Source organism: Pseudopodoces humilis, chromosome 3 (assembly GCF_049639895.1).
Source record: "Pseudopodoces humilis isolate 2021_Gansu_Grassland_sample_001 chromosome 3, ASM4963989v1, whole genome shotgun sequence".
NCBI classification, from domain to species: Eukaryota; Metazoa; Chordata; class Aves; order Passeriformes; family Paridae; genus Pseudopodoces; species Pseudopodoces humilis.
In genome coordinates, this window is record NC_142202.1 from 57,015,866 (window position 1) to 57,038,394 (window position 22,529).

The window sequence follows — 22,529 nt, forward strand, 5'->3', positions numbered from 1 at the left end:
ACAATTATCATGTGGGGAAATATGTAAATTCATCCTCTCTCTCCTTTTAGATTCAGAGTAGATACTTAAACTCGTTTGTCCCACCTGATAGCTGTCCAGTCATGGGGTGAGGTACTTCACCTAATCCCAATTAAAAACATTAAATTAATTAATGAGACTAGAGAGGGAACTGCAATTTCATCAGATGCATTTTCAACAGCCTGCTCTCTGGCAAGGGAGGAAAACAGAATGTGGTCTGAATGGCACTGACTGTTTTTCCCACAGGGAATATATTAACCTTGAATATTCATGTACACATAAATTAGGACCTGGATGCTTTGCAGCTGAGAATCCATCCTATGAAGAGACAAGTCTGTGCTGAAGAGAGAAGCACTATAGAAGGGTGAATGATGTTGTTTAAAATAACTACCTCTATTTGCAATGCTGGAAAGTTTGTCATAGCTCGCTGTTCCAGAATAACTTTGACTTCCTTAGAGGTGATATTAATTTTTCTTTTGCAGAACAGAGAAAGAAAGTTAAATAAAAGTGCCTTTGGTATTAACTTAAAATTTACTTGGTGTTACATATTGAAAATTGTTAGGTTGAACTTCAACCCCACAGAAACCCCAGCCTGCCTTGTTTAATTAAAACCTGAATTAGTTTAAATAACTCTATATTGTAGACATTTAAAATAGAAACATAGTGATGTCTTGAGGAACTGTGGGAAAGGGTGGGTGGAAGTAGTTAATTTTTGTACATCAGATTTCAATCAGTTTTTCTGTTAATTTTTTTTTTCAATCCAAGCTTTATTGAAATACGATTAATATTATCATGACAAATTCAAGAAAATGTATTACAATTGTTTCTTCTGTTCTATAGTAAACCCTTAAGACTATTTTCTGAATTTTTGGGGCTTTTCTAGTTTCAGAAAAGTCAGGAGAAACTTACAAATAACCCTATTCTTAGAAATTAATGGAGCTTTTCTGACAAACATAGAAAGAAGTTAGAAAATGTTGAGAGAAATGCAACAATTGAAAATATCAAAGTACTCCACTATTACTGCATGAAAAACATGTAACCACTCCTAAAAGATAAAGACCATCATACTAAAAGCTTCTGGTCCCAAAATACTTTCTTTAATGTCTCCCATTAAATTCTGTGGATACCTGTTGTTCTTCTGAAAGGAAAAAAAAAAAAAAAGTACTTTAGTATCAAATATAGCCCTTTATTTTTTTTTCCCTCAAAGTAAAACTGTGTGATTAGCAAATGCCAGTAGTGGATGGACCCATGGTGGGACAGTCACACAACGATCACCCATGGGCACAAGACTGTGGTGGGCACCATGCACCATCACAGGCTGCAAGGACACTTGAAGCCAGCAAATGACACCTGCTCATCACACATTTTTACTTCGAGAAGTGTCTTTTTTGGAGAACACTTAGGACTCCTTATTGGGTGCTACAGAAAATTCATAAGACCTGGACATTCAAAAAGGGATCCAACACATCTATTCAGAATTGATTAACTATCAAAGGCCAAGTATGGTAGTTAAAATACATAAATTAGGAAGTCTCTGAGGCTTAGGAAGACGTATAGAAAGAGGGACCATTTCATGCAGTCCTTAGCATTCTTGTTTTTCCTAATCATCTACCTTTGGCCATACACACACAGGCTATAGCACCTGATGTCCTCACATGGCTAGGATTTGGTGTGAGAAGTCGTTGTGGTATAGGAATGGAATTACCTAATTTAGTGCTCCCACTAAAATGAAAACCACCCCCCACTCCCCTCCTCCCCCTGCCTCCAGTGAGACAAACAAAGGGCAGATATCCTTAGCTGAGATAAGAAAAAAATTACTGGAAACAGAAAAGAGATAAAAAACTGTGTTTCCTTCTTGCCTGTTGGTGGGAGCACAGTTGGTATTTTGCTGGGTTTTGACCACGTCCATAAGAATGTTACAACATTCATCTTGCCATTTTTCTGCAAAAACCTGGATTTCCTGGGCAGTCCTTTAATCTTACTTTATTTTGTGCCAGAACCGACCTTCAGGAGGATCTGGGTTACCTTCTCCCCTTTTGTGGCCAAAGAACTGCAAGTCTTCTGGAGCCTCACAGTTTTCCTGTGCAGCCTGGATCAGCCCATGGCAGATGGTGGGGCTGCGCTTCCACCCCTGGGGGAGTCGATTCCAGATGTACTGCAAGCCTCTCCAAGGGAAAGCAACCTGAGGCCTGCATTCTGCTGCCAGAGGAGTGAAGAAAAACACATTGGTAATGTCAATAAGCCACATCATCCTCCCTGGAAGTGAGAGTTCCTTACTTCTGCATCCCCCGATGAAGTGCGTGCGTGATATTGAGTAGAAACCTAGATAAACGCACACAACTCCAGGCTCTACCACCTCGTGGCTACTGCCAAAAATTAACCTGTCCTTGGCCAAAACTAGGACACAACTCTTACTGTAGTGAAAAGCAGATCTGTGTTAAAGAGAACTGTAGAAATAGAAGAATGTTCACAGTGAAAGTACAGAAGTGCAGAAAGAGGTGAAGGAAGTACTTGCAATAAATACAGCATGAGTCTGAGAGAAAACATGGTTTTGGGTGCTGGCTACAATTCCCATTGCAGATGTCCTTTGCTGAACATTATCAGTTACATACCTACAAGGAGCACGAAGCATCTGTTTGGACCCTCAATCGATGTACCAATATGTGGTGATGAATGGGTCTACAAAAAAATCTGTGTTTATAGTTAGAAGCAAGAAGAAGTCGCCACTGGGTCTCTCTGTCTAGAGACGTAATAAAATACTACATTTGCCTCAGATGTGAGTTTCACACTGAAGCTTGTGTTTGCCAAAAAACAAGTTCCAAGGGCTATTTCATTGCCATCCTTAGTCAGCTCCCAACTCAGTATATGCCTGCTGTGGGCAAGGCAGAACTATGAGCTAAGCATAAGCTACTTAATCCAATTTCCCAATCAACACATTGAGACAAATGTCTGGGATCAGCTGAAACTTATCTATTAGGTATCAGCATTACTAAAAATATCATTAGCTTAATAAGCATCTCCATCTCTGTGACATATCTATCAATCCCCTCCTGCCTCTGCCAGTGACCAGCACACAGTGCTTCTGAGCAAGGTGACCCTCACTTTTCTGCTGCCTCTTGCTTCCTCTTGCACTCACACATACAACCAGCCCTTGCCCTGAGACAGCTGTATGGTCTCTTTATGACCCCTGGAGATATCAGGTATCTTGCCCTGGAGCATTAGATTTGATTATCTTTTTCATTTACTTAGCTCAGATTGCCACAAATGTTATTAGTGCTTATGAACTACCCTTTTGAAATCTAACAGTACAGTGGGTAATAGAATTACATCCCATAGCAACAAAAACACAAGACAACAGAGCACCATGAAACAGAGGAATTCTTTCCATTTGTCCTCAGTACAGCACCCTTCACTTGCAAACTCCCTGTGTTTATGCATTACAGGCAGAAGAAATAACCTAATTATAGACATGATTCACTAGAATCTTTCTAAATAGAACAATCCGTTTATTAGGACCTGTCTTATCAGATAAACCTTTGGTTGTTCTCAACAGAACGATCAGTGCTCTTAAAACTATTTCTGATTTCAGAAAATAACTTATATATATATATATATATGTTATAACTGATAACTTATATATAACTTATATATAAGCTATAATAACTTATAACTGATTTCAGAAAATAAGCCAGAGACTACTTTACCCCCAGATTCACAGCATAACAAGAAATTTGCTGTTGCTATACCAATGTTACCACCATGAAGCTGTAGGAGTGAGTTTCCACATGGCAGGAATTTGGTGGACTTTAGTTGTGCTACTCACTGAAGTAAAGCTGCATGGCTGAGTTTTCAGGAACTCACCAGAACTCTAAACAAAGATCCCAAAAACTTCCCTGAACTTAGATGGAGACCACCAAGGGTCTGCAGATAACAAGACCTCGGAAGATATTTGCCCCAATCTGGGGCAAAATAAAGACAAAATGTTATTTTTCCACAATCTCTTTTAGGCACAGACTCATAATAGGCTATGTTCAAATCTGTTTTATTCTGTGAGTTACCTTTGATACCAGCTGATGGGGAAAAGTAAAGACCATTTCTGAGTAGCCCCATGGGAGCACACAGCCTAATAGAGACTGTTAAAACCTTTTCAGAATAGGGATGTTTAGGGAACAGGAAGGGGGAGTAGCAATGGTGTCCTCCCAGGGGCCAGCAGGCTGAGAATAGCCTCTTTCACATAAAATATCACAGCAAACATTCTCTGCATTTTGTGCCAAAGAGGGGAAGGCAGGGGCAGAATGCAGGGACAGAAATCCAAAAGGCAGATTCCGTATGACCATACTGTCCAAGGTGTGGGGCTGAAACATTATATAGGTAGACCAAAAGCGGCTCCATTATCAGAGCCAGCACAGGTATCACTGTGCCAAAGGCTTACCCATGATCTGGGCAAAGACTCTGACAGCTCCTCATGCTGGCACCCCTGCAGCTGTGGCTCCCAGTCTTCATCCCCAGGGTCACAGAGCCCATACCTGCTCTGCCTGGGCTTCTGACTCCAGCACAGCCATCATCCCAGATCTCCACTGTCAGCTCATGGTGCAGGAGAATGAGTGTTTATAGCAAATTTATAGTCGTGCCCCACATGATCAGACTTTTCAGATCATGATGTCAAGTGAGGTAACGGCAGCAGAGAAATGCTAACTGGATGTCCTTTGCAACTTATGTAAGAAACATTGCTATTGTCTTTTTGACACTAAGAACAAATACAGGGAGAAGAATATAGAATAAAAATATAAAGTAAAAGGTAAAAGAGGACAAAAATTATCTCCCCTATTTTTTAGAGTTGGATTTTTATTTACAATTGCTAATATATCCTTATTTTTGTATGTTCACAGAGAGGAAAACTGTCTTTCATTCCATACTGCTATGACAGGACAGCTGAATGGCAGCATGGAGCATTTTAAATCAGCATTTCAAAGCTTTAGCTGTTCCAGGAATAGCTATTCCTATTACTTCTCTTCTTATTTGCACCAAATCAAAACATAGCTTAGCTTATTTGAAGAGTTCCTTAGCTGATTACATCTAAGCCTCTAAAACTTTATCTAGGAAAACAGTTTCTAGCTACGAACATGAAGGAAGCCTTGAATTCCTACGTAATCATAAATAGCAATGTTCAAAGGGTTTGGGGTTTTTTTGGGTTGCTTGTTTCAAATTTATTTCCTTCCTCTTTACATGTTTTGAATGAGTTTCGTCTCCTAGCCCCCTGAAGAAATCTATCACAAGTCTGAAGGCCTGTCCTTACTGCCAAGGGCATCCACAGCCTCCTCTCATCATTAAGGTGGGTCTGTCCATCATTAACTCTACCCTGTCCCACTGCTCTCCTTCACAGGAGTCACACCTTGCTGTCTATAGGGTTGGCTTGGATAGTGGAGTTTCCACATAGGCTCCTCACCCAGCCTAACAGAGAGCATCTCCCCAGGGGGACTTTGCAGCCTCATGGAATTACCTCCAAGAGAAACTCTTCCTCCCTTCCCACAGTAGAATCAGTGGCCAAGGATCAGCTGCCACTGGCACTCTGCTTCACCTGCATCAAGGATGACGTTCAGTATTTCCCACTCCCTTGCTCCACCACTTGTTGCTTGTGAAGGGAGGCTGGGAATTAAATGCCCGTGCAACGCACAAAATCCAGAACAGCACAAATCCTAATCCGGCTCTTAGATAAACTAGAGACATCAGATACTATGAGAGTAATTTTTAGAGTGTCTGATCATGTCAAATATTTTGGTATCCAGGGAGGGTGAGATAGCTGGGTGGTCAGGTCAGCATGTGCCACAGCAGACCCAAGGCTGGAAAGTCAGCCAAGGAACTCAGAATTGCCAACCTTGTTCTTTTCTCGAACGATCTTTTCAAAGAGAAATCCCAAGCACACAGAGAATTTAAATTATATTTCCTGACAAAGACATTTCCACTCTTGTTTTCCCCAAGAAAGTAAAACATTTTTCCCACACAAATCACTGACCTAAGAGCTCAGGAGATATAGATCTCTTGCCCAACTCTACTGTTACTTTTACCCTATGTGTAAATATTTATTTATTAACCAGTCACATCAGATAACCAGCAAATCACTTCTCTTGGGTTACAACCCGCCACTTGACAGGCTGCCAAGGGCTGATAGGGCTGATTAATATTCACCATCTTCCCTCCTGCAGAAAGAAGCTGCAGCTTCCCCTGGCTGGTCCAGAAAAAACCCAAAACAAAACAAAACACCAAACAAAAAAAAAACAGAAAAACCCACCAAAGACCAAAAAAAAAACCCAAAACCAACCAACCAACCAAAAACACAAAAAAACCCCCAAAACCAAAACAAACCCAAAAAACCACAAACAAACAAACAAAAAAAGGCAAAAAATCCCAGCCTTTCTCACAATGACAGTTCAAAATCCCAGCACTGTTTAAACAATTCACTTTACTCAGCTAACACTTCTTTACAGACAATTGCTCTCTGAAACTGAAACTGTATATTAGTGGACTGTTTGAAAAATACAACAGTGTGGGACAATTAAACTTCTTGAAGTTTGCTATTCTACCAGACAGGGAACTTGGCATGTGGTTTCTTCCAGTGGAGTTAGATCTGATTTATGCATATAGAGCTTGGAAATGGGCTTACCTGAAATCTTCCTCTAGGTCTTTGTGATCTAAATTCATTGGAAAGATCAGACTAACTACATAGGCAAAATCCACGGTGAAACTCTTCACATCACAGATACATTATCACTATAGCCATTGGTATGAGGAAGAAGAAACTTAGATTCCACAGAAGTTATTTTACTTAAAAACTTATGAATGGGTATTTCTAGAAAATACAATCTGCACCATAAACGAGTGAGCTTAGAAATCCAGGCATTCTGCCAGCATCCTTGCCCTCACCTTGCCTCGTCACCAGTACAGTGACAGAACAGACTTCTGCCCTGCCTGATGCTCCCAGATTATCTTGCAGCAACAAGAGAGTCCCTATTCACTGCATGTGGAGTTCAGCTTGGGACAGTTCTGCACATGTGGCTGATCCTCTTTTAAAGGTTGCCAAGGTGCTGCCCCAATACCAAGTGTCTTCCCACCAGCGATCAATCATATCTTATCTTGCAATCAGTGCCCTGCAGTCCATTACAGTTAATCAATTCTGGAGCATCTTCTGTGTCCAAAAAGATAAATAAGCTCATTTTTTCAGTATTGACTGCAACTGTTTGCTTTTCAGTGTGATTTCACTCCATAATAAAAAATAATTAGGACCTATATACTTCTTTCTCTGTGCTACAGATTGGTCCTGCCCCTGCTAACTGTGAGGTAGTCTGTCATCCTGTGCTTTGCCAGCAGGTGCACACATACACAGAGGATCCTGCTTTAGAGCTTTGCCAGTGGCTTTTTGCAGCATGAGAACCCAATTGCTCATTTTAGTCAGGTTCATCTCAGTAAATGAAAAAGCAGCAAAGCTTTATCTATGAAACCAGGCGGGGCCCCTGTGCAAGCCCTGATGTTAATTGAGGTGACCTCTGAGAAGCTTTACCTCCCACCCAGAATCAGCTGCCTTTGAGGTTGTGCTGATAGCAAAAATAGAGGTGGTATGTGACCAGCACTTGGTTATTTCCCCCTCCTCATCCAATGCCTTATTATGCAAGGCTCGGAGGGCTGTGGCTGTACGACTAACAATCTGTGAAAGCATATTTCCCCAGCGGTTCCTTCCGAGCAGCATCAAAGTGTCAGATGAGGACAGAAGCTGGCATTATGCTACTGGCACAACGGAATCACAACAGGAGCTCTGTTGTTAACCATTTAACTGTCTAAATATATTGCATAGCACTGTCCTGTCTGGTTTCTAATACAGCATTATTTCTATTAGAAAAGGTTGAGGGTGCTAATTGTCCAGCAATACCGTGTGATGAGCCTCTGAACAGACACCAGACTGACAGATCCAAGCAACTGTTCAGCTGTTCCAGCATCCTGGCAATGGTGGCAAAAAATACCTCAGATGATGCTAAATCCTCATCTCTTTCAAAACCAGGTCCTTTCATGGCAATGGTTCCGGCAGATCACTCTGATCTCTGCAAGTATGTCAGCCTTCTCTTGAGAAGGCAAAGGCTTGAATTGCCATAACCCTCTGGTTTTTGGGCTTATTGTGCTAGTAGGTGGCTTAAGGAAAGGTTTCTTTTCTGCACTCTTCATAACCCTTTTATCAAACCCTCCTGTGGACACTCTGAAAACATGCTGACACAAGCTGAGAAGCTCAGCCATAGCCCAGGAGGAGGCAGTAAGTTCAGGCCTCACAGAGACAAGTGTCTCTTCCCCAGTGTTGCCTTCTGGGAGCTGCTTGGCAGCAAACAGCTCTGCTCATTTATCATCAGCCTGCTCATCTGCTTCATCCTCCTCTCACTTCCCCCACTTCTTCCCTCTACTTTTATTTCCCCATGTCCAACTTCATAACACTCTTCCCTTTTCAGCCTCCATCACAGGTCCAAACACCCTTTAACAGCACAAATACTGCCTTGCCTTACAATTAGGACATTAGAATCAGTGAAACCCTAACTCAAGTTGTCTGGGTGCTGGCAGAGGAGCTCACCCTCACCGATCACCTCCCATACTATGATTGCCCTCCAGAAATCACTGCAGGTTCCACAGAGCAGAACCATCTGGCCTGAGCAAAAGAAAGAAGGCAGCACCAATTAAATTCCTCTCCTGTCATCACTCTTCCTTAAACCCATGCCCCAGCTTGACAGGTTAAATTAAAGGTGACGTTTAGGGTGAGATGAAACAAATTTAGCAAATTCTCTTTTTGCTGTTAATTTGGAGACCTCTATTGGTTTCAGAAGGGATTATTCTATGATTATTCTAACAGTCTGCCAATAAATCTGATAAGAAACGAGTCAAGCTGTCCTTTTTCCATGGTCCTGTTTACAATTATAATTGGTCTCTTTATTTCTTTAGTGTTATTGCTTAGTGCACTGCAGTACTTCCAGCCTCAGCAAGATTAAAGGTAGTAAGAATCTTAACCTTACATTTCATTGTTCTTGTCAGTTCAAGTTAGCTACACCATGTCATTATGCCTTTATATATAATACAGACAAAACAAGTTGTACTTCTAGTATTCCTTTTAACTAAATCCATTCCTTTTCTAGGCAGCAGATAGCAAAAATTAATGTCTGTTCTCATAATACTTTATGATCCTGAACATCAAATATTCCCTGGCCACTGAATCAATTAGGATTCATTGACTCCTATTAACGGTTAACAGGGTACTGTGTTCTTCAAGCAGACATTAATAATACGGCTTTGACTCTGTGAAACCACACTAGATAACCCTGAAGTCATTTAAGTTACATGCAAGACTTGGTTTGCAGGAATCAAGAAACATGAATACATTTATTATCTTCAATGCATTGATGCCAGACAAAGTTCCCATAGCAAAACTTGAAAATATGATGTCCTAGCTGCATCATTTTTACATAATCCCTTTTATTATTTATTTGTGCTTCAGGCAGACAGAAATACAGACATTTTTTCTGATCACTATCAGACACAAGAATTTCTTCACAATGAGGAAATTCATGGTCTGTAAATTTTCAAATAATATTTTTAGGAAATTCTCTTCTCTAATACTAGTGCAACATTTCCATTGGTGATTTAATTTGATACTCTAAGTGATAATAGGGACATTCTCATTTAGAATTATATATGCATCTGCACATACAGTTATACAGCCCGTCATGAAAAGGCTCTGAACCATTATGCTTGTATACTTTAAAAACAAAAACCAACATTGTACTGGAGCCCATACAACCATCCTTGAAACATGATACTAATAAAGGATATTTTATGTTGTTCCACTCATAAAATTTAAGAAGCAAATTAATTTGTCTCACTTGTGAGAACAGCATCACCAGCTCCAGGGGTCGTTAGCAGTGTGAAGCAAATAAGGTTGGGATCCCTGGACACACTGTGCCTCTCAGAAATAATTGCTCTCTTGAAAGAGTTAAGAGCCTCTGCCCTTTCTAAATGTGGCACAGTAAAAACATTGCTCTCACTAACAAGTGTGGCTCAGTAATTGAAAAGTAATTTTAAATTCTAATTCCAAGTAATTTGATTTGCAGGAAATGGCAGTTAATTACTCATGCAAATGCCTCTGTTAGGTGTGCCTGGACTAATGCACAATGCATGAAGCAGGGAGAGCACAAGTTCAATGTGCCTCAGACAGCCTGAGATACCTCTCATAATACCGAGTAGAAAAATATTTTTTTTTTTTCTGCAAATCACCACCCACTGAAAGTAATTTCCACACAGAAATGGGAGGTGTAGTGGAACATAAGGAATAACTACTCTAGGCCAGTTTGAACTACTCTTTGCAGACTTGTGGCCAACATTCCCCTCGGTGACAGTTTGTGTTTCACAAGGCCCTTTCTGCCATCCCAGTTTCATCTCCAGACCATGAAGAACCACCAGCATGTCTGAAGGTATGGGTTTACAATCCTAAGCAGGGCTCAAAAGCTCACAAAGGGTCAAGTCAGACAAAAAATCCCCTGTTTGAAAAGCCCTGCCTAAGATAATGTTTTGACAGGGGAACCCAGCACCTTTTCCACGAGGAGAGGTTGATCCTACTGTGCTCAACCAGGGCTTTCCCACTCCCTCTCCACAACACATTTGTAGCATGTTAGCCCTCACACAGTCACACAAGGTTAGCGACACTCCACTGGTACTGTAAGTACACTCACCCACCTATTTTTGGCTCTACTATGGCACAGATTCCAGTAGTAAATAAGGCTCTTCCTGTCTCCAGTCTGCTTATCCAGCCCTAACCCTGTGAGCTGGGAAAGTACCACTACGCCCACAGCACATGCACGGAGAGAGGCACTAAGCTGTGGCACAGCAGGGACTGAACACCCCTGCCCGAGTGAGCACCCAGCCAGTCTTACCTGTGTATGCTTTAATACTTTTTCTTGCTCTGAGCACACAGTTTTTCACCTTAGAACAGTGTGATGTGTCCTGTGTACTGGCCAAGGATGGGGCCAGGACACCAGCAGGGTGCTGAGCTCCTGGAGACCGTCTCCTCAGCTCCAGGCTGCATTGCAACATTCAGTCACGGCTGTGGGCCAAAGTGACACCAATTCCTAAAAAATCACCAGAAGCGATACAGGAAAAGTAGCCTGGCCTTTGCAGCAAGACAATTAGAAGGAATTGTAATAGTAAAAAAAATTAGTGGTCAACTAGAGAAACACAAGCTACTTGGGATGATCAGAGTATAAGAAGTCAGTAGGGCTTTTATAATCAGAAGGTCTTTGTTGCTCTCCCTGGAGAGCTGCAAAGGGATCCACAGATCTGAAGATAAGAGTAATTTGGTTGACACCGACTGCCTTGATTTTCAAAAACATCTCCCAAAGCATTAGAAGAAACCAAGCATCCATGGAAGGTCTTTGCCCAGTTAGGAAACAGAGTAGAAACATTTTCTCAATGAAGAGTAAGGAACAGTTCAAGGGGGCGTCTGTGCTGTTCAGTGTATTTATGGAAAATTTAGTAAAGGGTGAAGTGAAAAAGCTTATCAAGAGTACTAAGTTATTCAGGATAGTAAGGACTAGCACCAGCTGTGAAAAATTGCAGAGGAATCATATACAACTGAGCAAGAAAACCCCTCAAAAGCTTTATAGCAGAACTGGCAAATATTCAGAGAAAGGCAGAAGAGAAGATCAAAGGTAGAGAAAGCTGCTGTGCAAGAACAAATGAGTGAGGTAGGACATATCAGGCTGTGAAAGAGATGACTTCTGTGTATACAAAAAAAGTCTGCAAAAGACTGATTGTCTGCTTCTCTAACAGTACCAGCAATAGGGGGTCATCAGTTGAAGCTTGAAGGAGCCAAAATAACAGCAAAAAGGGCAGCAGGAGCTCCTTGACAAAGGGCACTACAGAAGGTGGAAGCTTTTGTGGCTTCAAGGGAAGGCTGGACATATCCTCACAGAGGGCAACTGCCCTGGGACCACATCTCACCACCAAGTCTCTGAGTTCAAAAACATGAAAGCTGGGAGAACATCAAGTACCACACATACCTGTCTTGCTCATAGGTCTTCACCTATGGATACTGTCAGAAATAGCACTCTGGGCTGGGTGAACCTTGGGTCAGCAGAGTCTGCATCACCAATGTTATATTCTAAAATAACTAAATTCTCTCTCTTATAAGGAAATTTCAACATCTTTCTTTATGGATTGATTCATCTCTGGGGTTCTGTGTCAAATCTACCATTTTTCTTGGCTCCTTCCCCTAAAAATTTTCTAATTCTGTCTGAATTGCATGCTTTTTAAAATTTCATAGCAGAGGCAAGCTTGACTAGATCTCCCAGATTCACAAGAGCCCCAATGCAAAAGAGCAAAAACATAATTTTCATTTAAATTACAACTTCTAGGCTACTCTCCTGATGATTTCAAGGTTTTCATAAAGCTTTATTGCTGCTGCCAAAGTTCAGTTTAAATAAGGAAAGGCCTTGCAACCAGAATATCCTGGCAATGCAAAATGCTGTCTCAAGTATGTAAAAATGCTTGAGAAAGAGCTGTGTGACACATATGAGGACAAGGAAGATCTCTAAGACATCCATGAGACGATTTGTGAAATAGATTTCGAACATCTTCTTTGTTTAAAGCTTGAAAAAAGAAAGAAATTTTTTAAAATGGGACACTTTGAGATCTGGGCTAAAAACTATTAGATTGTAGTAGGAGTCCAGTCATGATACAGTGCTGAGCAAAGCCTGTGTGTACTTAATGATTTTTTTTCTCCACCAGAGTGCTGCCTGGATTCTCGAGCAAATCAGTATGCCAGGCAGGGGAGAAAGCATACTGCAGCAAGAAAAGAGGGAAAGGAAAATAATGCTGTCATTTTCTATTTGCACATTTTTGATGCAAAAGGTTGATATCATAGAGGTTATCCCTTAAAGCAGAGCTCACTTGGTATTTTCAGTTCCCTTCTCACAATCCTCACAAGCAAGATAAACAAATCATCACCAGACAGAGCTTCTGCAGGAGCAGCTGTAACTGGAAGACATCTTGCTCCTGCTCAGCAGAAGCATCCTACCTTCTTGCCCTGAAAAAAAAAACAAACTCCAAAAAAAACTCTCAAGCCCCCAAACAAAACAAAACAATAAAAAACAACCCCAACAACCACAGAAAAAGAGATCTAAAAAACCAATCATGATGTAGTTGTAGGTTCTGTTTGTGGCGCTGGGTGATCCCTGTAGCCAGCTGACCAGTGGCCACCACAGGGCCAGCACAGTGCAGGCAGTGTCTGAGGCACTTCACACTGAGCTGCAGTGCCCAGGCTTCTCCTAGGTGCCTCCTGCATAGTCCCAGTTGTGCCTTCCCAGTCCTGCCTGCTCTGCTCTCAGCCCAGTTTCTTCCTGACATCTTGCTTTATTAGCAGAATCAGGGAAGGGGTTGAGGAGGGCTCAAGTAATGTCTTGCATTCTTGAAGTCTTGAACTACACGTGAAAATTGTTCATATAAAGATATTCACTACCCCTCTCCCTTCCTACACACAGCACCTACAAGTTGCCCCATTCCCAACAGGATTAATGAAGCTGTTCTCCTGATGATTAATGTTCTACATCCCATGCACCCTCCTGATCTCAGCACACCACCACAGTGGCCCCCTGGAACCACCCCAAACACCTCTGGTTCTCTCCACATCCCCCCCTTGTCCTGCTCCCTGTTGGCTGCTGAACCGAGGGCAGCACCTGCTACAAAGGGGTTTGAGCCCCATGGAGAAGCTGCATGGAGAAGCTTCTATCCTCCTGCAGAGCCTCTTTGTTCCTCCTTCCAACTAACCACCTTCACAGAACATGAAACAACTCCATGCCTTTTAAAACCCCATGCTTCCATCAGATCTGCTCAAGTGGCTGGTGGGTTCAAAAATTACACCATGGGGAGGACAGATAGGCAGCTTAGAAAGTCAATGTAGCTGCTCAAGCTACATTTCCTTTGGGAAGTTTGACTAATCTTTCCACATTCTAGGTCTGGAATTTTCATTCAGCTGTTCATCCAATATTTAGCACTCTGTGAATTTTTTAAGGCTATTATTCCACAAACTTGAACGCTTTCTGCTTCCTTGATGTTTGAAAATACTCTGACTGCTGAGTTCAAACAAGGTGAGATTTTGGTGAGCAAGATAAAACACAGTAATTCTCCCTGTTTTCCCATTTATTCCCCTTGTTTTAAATCCCAGTAAAAATAGAATTCCCTCAAGGAGGCTTCAAAAAGTACTTGAGGTCCTTTATTATAAATTGAAAGGATCCACAGGAAAAAAAAAGTAAAATAAAAAAAATAAGAAGACATTTCTCATTTAGAAAATGGCACTTATAGAAACATACATGCAAGGCTGTAAGCAATCAAGCCACATGCCCTGAGGGCCATGATTGCACTGCACCTAACTTCAGCTGAAGCCACTTTACTGGTGTATTTGATTTACTCTAATGACTACTCCTTAGCTCAAGTTCTATTAGTAAAAGTCCCATGTAACTGGGGACACATTTATCTGCAGCTGATGGACTGTGTAATGTTTAACCAAGTATTAAGCAAGTGAGGAAGTTTAATCTCTTTTTGATTGATAGAGGAAGCAAAGATTCACAAAATAAGCACAGGCAGAATGCACTGAATTTCACTTTTACTCTTAGAATGTTCTTAACTTATTTATTCCACTTTTACTCTCATATTTTTTTAAACTCTCATATTATTTTCATGACCTTCAGGCTTGCTCTATAGGAGTAAGCCTGAAGTGTAGGAGGTCAGATTAGATATTCACATCAAACCCATTGAAACAGAAGTCTGCATAATCCCATAAAACATGATTCTTCCAGCACCAAGGCAGTGAGGGAAAGGATCTGCATGCATTTGCAACTCAGAGTTTAGGCTGGAATGCCTACATTTCAACATGGAATGGAGAGTACCTGCCACCTTCACTGGAATCCAAGGACTGGTTCTGAAAAATCCAGAGTTCAGGCCAGTGCTTATGTCCCATAAAACCTCAACTGTGACTAAGCAGGTAACTGCCTCCTAAACCTCAAAAGTTCTGTCTATATCCTAAGGAAACTGGTTTGTAAACTAGGAAAGACCAAAGACAGAAGCAGGGACAGAGCCTTGAAGGTAGGGGGTAACAAGAGTCAAACCAGGCTGAGGTTTAATATAAACACATTATCTAATCACTGTAACAGTCTGTGCAACCAGTAAACAAGGGGGGAAAAGATAACAGCAAAAATGTGACCTTTTTCCAGATTCACCGCAAGTACTCAGAACATCACTGTGCTTTAAAGGCACAGCTTGCTTCAATCCAGCTCAATCCCTCCCTACTGGAATTGTTCCCTTCCTGTGCCGCAGCCATCTCCAGCAGAGCAGGGCCCATGGCCATTCCTGCTGGCTGCAGGCAGGCAGCAGAGCCTGTGCCAACCTCCACAGCACAGCCTGCAGCAGGAAGATAGGCAACACCACTGACTTGGTGTGGAAACAGACAACTCTGTGGTATCCAAGACAGCCAGAACATTTAGAGAAGACTTGATGCATCATTTCCAGAGAGCGCTTGTCTGTGCTATCGCGGTAAAGGTGAATGGGACAGGAATGCGCCAAGAGATACAGGCGTCAATAAGAAAGGTGTTCAAAAGGCAGAATAACCCATTTATAGACATTTAAGAGTTACCTTAAATTAATGGTAATCCTGCAGTCCTCCTCAGCTGGGGGTAAAGAAAAACAACAGCAACAAAAAAGATAGAATAAGTCTTAATGATGTAACCATTAATATGCTGCACGTTGCCTCTGGAAAAGGCAGTTGTAAATGCAGTGTTTGTAACGAGCCAGTCAGGACTAAGACCCAAGAGAGCTTTACCCAAGCATACAGGCATGTAGGACAGGTTTACTCCTGCCAAGAGATCTGTACAAGTCTCTCCCATAAGTTACAGTTTATATGCTCCTGAGTAATCGCACTCATATGAGGGTTTTTGTCAGAATGAGCAAAATGAAGTGACATATTGATGCTGTGGAAAGATCATATGGACACTGAGGGAATGTGTCATTTCATGTTTCTCTACAGCCAGAGACTGTGAAACATAATCCACAGGAGATGTTCACAATGCACTAGAGGTTCTTAAGGTGTGAATACCTGATAAACAACAGATGTGTTAAGGTAAGATAAGGTAAGGTAGGGTAAGGTGGGAAAAGCTAGAGTAGTTGCTAACATCAGTGTCCAGCCAGGACACGCAAAATGAAGGAAACACTGGACTGATTCAAAACATGTATTTCCTTCTGTGTTCCACAATAATTATGAGCACTGAGGGAAATCTCCACAAGACGATTATAATCAAGGCCTCTGAGGCTCAACCAGACACCTGCAGAACTAAACATAAATATTAAATTTGACATTGAGACGGTACCAGCTGGACTGATGAGAAGTGAGGTCAGCAGAAAGATTTTTTTTGTCTTTTCTAATTATTTATTTTTCATCCTGGCTTCAACTCCTCCTTATTCCTCTACTAAGTGTGCATACATGGATGCATATATACCAATCTCATTTTCTTCCAGCACTTCTCTTCAGCTTCCAGACCATTTTTGTTTCTATTTTTGCTTTCCAACTTCTTTCCTTCTTTGTTCCAGTTTTCTCCCTTGACTGATTATTCTTCCCTTCTCTCCATTCACTGTTTTTCTCTCATAGTCTAAAATTCTAATTTCCTCTCCTGTTAACTTCCTAACCTTTCCTGTATTCATGTTCTCACCTCCCACCCCTAGTATCACACATAGAGCACCACAAGAACAGCTTTCACCCCCGATGGGTTCCCTCTTGATTAAAGCTTGCAAGGTTTGGACTGACTCTACCTGCAATGTGTCTTTCAGATGCAAGTGAGGGGGATTTTTTCCTTAAAAATGAAAAAAATCCCTTGTTCCTTCATTCTCCTTAGCCTTATCATCCATCAAAGCAGTCAGGCCTTTATAAACTGAGCTGCTATGAGGGGACTCTGTTGGCAGGGAACCTGCTCTGGCTGGGAAGCAGCCAAAGGCTGTAAAAGCACTGACAAACATCACGAGAGAGAGGAGTGAGAAGGAAGCCAGAGCCAGTGTCTCAGAGAGGGGTTAGCATTACAAAAGGGAAAAAAGTCACCAAGATGTTTCAGAGTTAGTGTCCCCAGTGCAAAGCCACCACATTTTAGAAAAAGAGTGATTTAGAAATTATTGCTTTTCTCAGCAGTTACCAGTCCAGAGCTTACACTGCTCCTCTCCCCTACTTCTAGCTCCAAGTACAACCAGCAGCTCTTCTTCAAATCCTGTGATATTGACAGAGCAATATCTTGTCATCAACCCAATTCTCCCCACTTGGAAAACCTCCTCTTAATGAGTGTTTGCAAAAACAGATGTAAAGAGTCTCCCAGATGTAACAAATAGAATATTTATCTTCCTCTAATTCCTTTTATATAAAATTCTACTTGAGTGTCCATCTGACGTGCCACATCAGATGAGATCTAGGGAGAAAGAGAAAAGCAAGTTAAAGAGATGATGTTTGTATGCAATCCAAGCCTCTTCATTACATTTGCTTCTGGCCTGCAAATGTACATCTGTTCCCACAACTACTTTTTCCACTCACGTTTCCCCTTTCTTTTCAGCAGTTTGCTCTGTGTCCATTCATAGTGTCTTGGCTTCACTAGGCTTTAAACGATTTGGCATTCACTGCCCAGCACCTGGCAAACTGGGACCCCAGCACTGACAAAATCCTGGTGTGCTCTAACTGCATAGATAATGGCTTAAACAGAGTGATATTTATTAATGGAAAGGATGTACTTAAAAGGCAGAACCTGAAAGAAGAACAGTATTTAACCTCACACCCATTTTTTTCCCCTTCCCTTTATCAGCATGATAAGAAAGTGGTTTGAGTGAAGAACATTTTTAGGCTGCACTCTGGGAATTTTATGTGCTCTTTCCCTCAGCATCACAGAATCAGTGTGAAGTGCTCATCAGTCAAAATGCTCTGCTCATTACCACTAGCAGTACTGAGTCACTTTACCCCAGTGGAAGGGATTACAGAGGAAGGGAAGCTGGAGACACTACAAAGAAAACTCATAGTGTATTTGGGATTTTCACTTCTCAGGAAGCTAATTTGAACAAGCCCAGCATCTGCAGAGGCTGCCAAAAGGGCTGTAAGATTGATCTGGCTTTAAATAGGAGAAACCTAAATGGTGATTTGGACAGCATCAGGCTTTGAGCCCACTTTTCTGTCTAGAAATAAATCTGGGAATCTTCCACACACATGCAAATGAGACCAGGAGAAAGCTCCAGGCCTTTTGCCTCCTCCAAGAGCTCGCAGAGACAGCATCACCACATCACTCAGGTGCAGAGCCCTGAAAGAGAGGAAACTAGAGGGGAGCACCTCAGGTCACTTCTGGATTTGCCTCATGACTAATAGACACGAGGTTCCTGCTAAATACAAACATAAAGATGGTCTGTCAGTACACCAACATTCATGTGTCCCATTCTTGTAGTGCTAAATATTTTCCCTTTCAGATCTGAAGGATAGAAGTCAAGACTTAGTATGTCTCCTCTGCCAGGTCTTCCTGTGGTTACAGAGCCTCTGGTCGAAGACAACAATGTGAAGAGCTGCAGAAGCTGAATATTGAGTAGATGTCCTCAGGGCACTTGAATTTGGCAATTTCATTCAGCAAGTTGTGCTGGAATAGGCTTTCTGCCCTTTTATAAAATATGCTGAGCTTTTTTAAACATCTTCTAATGCAAGTTTCTGAACAAATAATTCATGCCACCCTTTAACAACATCTCCTTTCTGCAAAGACTAACATCCACATCGATTTGTATAGTATTTAGACTATTATTTTCTTTCAAATTTAGTCTGTATTTAAAACAGATCATTGTGTTTCTACATATTTAATGAATATGACTCATAAAACCTATTTCATCTTGGAATTTTTTGTTATTTTGGCTACCAAACAAGACTATTTTAGTGAGGAAAGAAATTCTCAATCTTATGGACCTCACAAACGTTTTAGGAAAAGATAGTGCTCATTCAGGTATACATGAATAATTCATAATGCAGCCTCATTTTTAGCACCATAAATTCAACCTATTAATTTGCAAATCCATTTTTGCATTATTCATTTTCTTCTAATTGCAGAAAACCTTAAATAAAGTAGGGAAACACTGCAGTGCTAGGAATTGTTAGAAGTTAGAAACAAATAATATTTTTCATTTAGAAGTAAACCAAGAACAGAGGCATATTTTCTGAAGTGTGATATTTGACCTCAGGGCTAAACACAGTTTGACCTTCTTAGCCTAATTTTTCTGTGGAAATAAAGCCAGTGCATTTTCAGTGTGTGTGTGTGTTTGTGTGCACATTACAGGTTTCTTAAGCCTACAGGCCAAATTCCGTGAAATTTCACAAAAGAGCAAAATGCCTTTATGCAGTCTCAGTAATTTTCATCTATTTCAAGTTGTTTGAAAATAGGTAATCACAATAAATAGCCACAGAGAAAAGAGACATTTTTCTTACTCTAGCTTAACGTGAGTTTAATTAGAAACTCAGGAAGCCCCAAGGAAGGGAGGTAAAAATTGCCCCATTTACAAGAAAAGCTCATTCATCTCTCTTTTTAATTTCAAAGGCTGATGTCTGGATCAGAAAGAACCATCTATATTGGCAAACATCAACTTTGAAACATGCTCAAACACATCTGTTTTTGTGCTACAGAGTATCCATACTGTATTCTCTGGAACAAGGACAGCTACTACATGTAAAGGTCATGCCTATGACAGAGACTTATCCCAGACATCCTCATCGTCTGATATTAGTTGTAAGTAATTCTGCCTAAAGAGCACACAGCCAGGCAGATCATATAATTCCCTCAATGTCCTGACCCACCAAAGCCAGATGTCTTAGCCCATTGCTGCTGAAGGGAAGGCCAGGCAAGCCTGTGACTCCTGACAGGTCTCTCTTGTTAGCCATCTACCTTAACACCAGATAGCATCCATTTATTGAGGCAATAAAAAAACCCAAAAAGCCCCACCAAAACCCATAATGATGTGCAGCTTTGCAACCAATGCAGTGATCCTGATCTAAAACATTAGCGAAGTCTCTCACAGGACCACCTCAGAATTACTGTGTAGAGATCTTTTGCCCCCTGCAAGAAGCCCTACAGGAAACCCACGAGCAGAGTGCTGGGAATTTTTGAAGAACTCCAAGAATTGTTTTTTAAGAGAGTGATTAAATACTAGTTTGACTCTCGCAACACTTCATGACTTATTTAGCATCTCAGAGGCTGCAAGATGTGTGTCCAGATTCAAAGAGGGCAGTGACTGCATTCAGCTACTTTGGCAACCAGCCAGTTAGCAGGAAGGATTGTTAAAAGTGTATTTACATGCCAGCTGTGAAAACATGTTGAAGACATCAAGGCAGATATCAACTGCACTTTATATCTGACAAAAAAATCCCCAGTAATTTCAACAGATGCTGAGAGATACGCCTCAACCTTGCAACTTTGTCATCACTGATATAAATGGCAATTGCTGTGAACCTGAACAGGACCTTACTTTGGGCCAGTCATGCATAATTTTCTACACACGTTGCACAGTGGGGTCCAAATCAGTATAGCCCCTGCCTAGCACATTAGAACAGATTTCTCATAAGACCAAAACATTCACTATTTGTACAGATTTTGGATATCATGCTCATCATTAATATTTTGCATTTTCCATCAGTTGCTCAGTCAAGAATAATATATAATGAGACTGCCTGAAATGTAAATTACCCATACAGGTGTATATCTAATAAGAAGGGGTACACTACTTGGAATCTAGCCCTGTAGGTATCTGTTTTAAAGAAATATTTAAACTGGGAGAACTCTAGGAGGTCATGAGGCTGTCACTGGCACTGAGCTGCTGCAATGGTACAAGGACAAAGCAAATAAGTTGCCTTTCATTCCCTTCACGGAGGCTGGAGCCAAGAAGCAGCACTAAATGCTGCTGGTCCTGAGCTCAACACCCCTTCCCTGCAGCCTGGTCTCTTCCAGTTAAAAATATCTCTGGTTGCCCTGCAAGCAAATATTAAGCTTATGGTTTGAGAAAGCATTTGGAAGAGGATAAATGCAATTTCAGCATTGGGATTTTGAGGGTTAGCCACCACATATTTTTGAAGAGCCCTGTTAATACTAACTCTCTCCCTCACTCTGCAGAGCTGACACCAAGGGGCATTAGGCCTCAAGAGACACATCTGAGGACATACCTAAAGCAGCCCTAAAACCGCAATTTCACCTGCTACGAGGTAGTATCATGACCACAGCTCTGGATATTTAAAAAAAAAATAAAAATGTACAAGATCTGCTGCAAACACAGAGCACACCATCCACTCTGTACTGCTTCTCTTCCTCAGGAACATCAGCAGGAGCAACAAACTGAGGCTGACCCCGGTTCAAAGAAAACTGTTCACCAAAAATGACTTGTAGGGCATCCAGGACATTCCGTGTGCACACACGTGCGAAAAACTGGGTCACCACTACTTCTTCCTCCCTTTTTTCTTCCGCAGGCACTCTGCAGCATGAGGTAAAATCCTGCAACTAGAACAGCAGGAAAACAGCTTTACAAAACCCATCAATAGATCAAGTGCTCAGGGACACAGAGGTCTAAAACACATTGTGAGAGCCTTTTCTTAGCCAGCAGCTCCCCATTCATCTTATCTGCAGCTCAGTGAAGCAAAGTATTCAATCAGAATTAATTCTTATTATATAAAAAGTGAAACACCGTACATTTAAAAAACCTTAACAGAGCTTTATATCAATAACAGAGGCAGGCAACAAGAAGGTTCTCTATAGCAGATGCAATTAGAAAAAAAAAATAACAAAAAAACCCATAAACATTTCTCATAGTTCTTTGGAAATAGCCATTCAAACTAGTTACACTGGGCAGAGCTGGGATTGTAAAAGTGCTCTTGGATCAGGATACGTTCCATCGCCACCCACACTGGAAAAAGGGCATATTTTCACTTCCTGTTATGAAAAGGGGAAAATTAAATATTTTAGATCTTGGGATGACTTTCTTTGGATGTGAAGGTTCCCCGGGCTGAACTATAGTTGGAAGCATTCGCTGAAGGATTGGGCAAGGAGACGTGAGAGGCCTTAGGTGGAACCCCACAGAATAGCTCAGGAGTGCACCTCATCCTGCACCAGTGAACACATCCACTGCAGGAACTCTGCAGCCCCACCTGCAAGCCCCCTGAAAAAGTAGGCAGATCAAGAACAGGGATTTCCATCTGGAAACCCTGCCCTTCTTCAATCAGTCATTGTTAACCACACAGCCTGGCATGTGGGGCCTTGTCTTCACTAATTTCAATCTGGGTAACAGCATTTAACTTCCAACTTTTACTTCTGCATTAGTCTGAGGGTGAAAAAGCACTCTGTGCTGGCTTAGCCATCTCACTGTGATGTTAGTGACAGAAGGAGGCAGGATAAGTCTGAGGGATTCATGTA